This window comes from Dama dama, chromosome 20 (assembly GCF_033118175.1).
Source record: "Dama dama isolate Ldn47 chromosome 20, ASM3311817v1, whole genome shotgun sequence".
In the NCBI taxonomy this organism is placed as follows: domain Eukaryota; kingdom Metazoa; phylum Chordata; class Mammalia; order Artiodactyla; family Cervidae; genus Dama; species Dama dama.
In genome coordinates this window covers 30,226,928-30,228,837 of record NC_083700.1, presented here as the reverse complement: position 1 = coordinate 30,228,837, position 1,910 = coordinate 30,226,928, and the positions used below count along the sequence as shown (strand labels likewise).

The following is a 1,910-nucleotide window of genomic DNA, read 5'->3' as shown; positions in this document are numbered from 1 at the left end:
ACCCAGGCAGGGCCCTTGCTCCAGGCTCTGACCATCCTCCAACATTTTTTCCAGTTGCAGTCTTTGGAATCAGCCACTCAGTTGTCCTCCATCAGCCAACACCATTTTTTGTTTTTGTTTTTTTTGTTTTTTTGCTTTTTAAATAAAATTATTTTTAATTGGAGGGTAATTGCTTTACAATATTGTATTGGTTTCTGCCATACATCAACATGAATCAGCCATAGGTGTACCTATGTCCCCTCCCTCTTGGGCTTTCCTTCCACCTTCCACCCCCTCCCCTAGGTTGTCACAGAGCACTGGTTCTAACTCCCCGCATCATACAGGAAATTCCCACTGGCTATCTATTTTACATGTGGTAATGTATATGTTTCCATGCTACTCCCACCCTCTCTTTCCCCTACTCTGTCCACAAGTCTGTTCTCTACGTCTGCGTCTCCATTGCTGCCCTGCAAATAGGTTCATCAGTACCATCTTTCTAGTTTCCATGTATATGTGTTAATATACGATATTTAGCCAACATCATTTTTTGAGCTTAACTCCTTATTACTGATCAACCATGAACTGATGCAAAAAACTGACTCATTGGAAAAGACCCTGATGCTGGGAAAGATTGAAGGCAGGAGAAGGGGACGACAAAGGTTGAGATGGTTGGATGGCATCACCGACTCTATGGACGTGAGTTTGAGCAAGCTCCAGGAGATGGTGAGGGACAGGGAAGCTTGGCGTGCTGCAGTCCATGGGGTTGCAAAGAGTCAGACACAACTGAGTGACTGAACTGAACTGAACTGATGAACTCCCACATTTGTCAGAATTATTCCACTGAGGTGGAGCTCGCCATCAACCACCCGGTCAACATGTCTGCCGGCCTCCTACACCTACCTCTCTCTGGGCTTCTATTTCCACTGAGATGTGGCTCTGGAGGGCCTGGACCACTTTATTTTACAAATTGGTTGAGGAGAAGCGTGAGGGTGCCAAGGGTCTCTTGAAAATGCAAAACCAGCGGGGTGGCCATGCCCTCCTCCAGGATGTGCAGAAGCCATCTCAAGATAAGTGGTGTAAAACCCAGGATGCTATGGAAGCCACCCTTCTCGTACAGAAGAACCCGAACCTGGCCATATTGGATCTGCATGGCCTGGGTTCTGCCCGCGCAGAACCCACCTCGGTGACCTCCTGGAGAGCCACTTCCTAGATGAGGAGGTGAAACTCTTCAGAAGATGTGTGACCACCTGACCAACTTCCACAGGCTGGCTGGTCCCCATGCTGGGCTGGGCGAATATCTCTTCCAAAGGTTCACCCTCAAGCACAGCTAGGAGCCTCAGGAGCCCAGCGGCCTTTGAGAAGCCCCCCTAATAGGGCTTCTGTCTGAAGCCCCTCTCTGCAACCACTAGGCAGCTTTTAAACCACCCTGGAGCCCTCTCCCAACCCTTGGACTAAATAGGAACAATAAAGCTTTTTGCCACCAAGGGGAAAAAAAATAATCCTTGCTCAGCCACTCACTGGCTGTATGATCCTGGGCAAATCAATTCTCTGAGTGTCAGTGAGTGTTACCCACTCATAAACATGTTGTGAGTGGTAGATGGACTACTGTGTATAAAATATCTAGCAGAACATCCAGGAAAGTAAAGGTGCTCACTGGATGATTGTCCCCAGGGCTGTGACTTGCAGTCTCATGTCAGACAGTATGCAGCTGGCATCCCTGTGTGGTGATCAGTCGTCTGTCTCAATCCACTGGCTCTCTGGCTGCCTTTGCTCTCCACTTGTACATTGTCTACTGGAAGACAGAGCCCTTGTTTCCCACCATAATCGGTACATGATCAACAACAGCAGGGTTGACAGGTGTCCTGTGCCAGCGGTGAGGGAAGAAAGCAGGCTATGTGGAAGCACCTCCACCCTTCCTCTGCACCTAAGCC

The 1,910-nt window shown here is 48.8% G+C and overlaps 1 pseudogene; it reads left to right on the top strand.

Annotated features, from left to right (window-relative positions):
* The first annotated feature begins 423 nt into the window (after window positions 1–423).
* On the top strand, window positions 424–1,323 carry LOC133040191 (ferritin light chain-like; annotated as a pseudogene).
* Window positions 1,324–1,910: the final 587 nt, after the last annotated feature.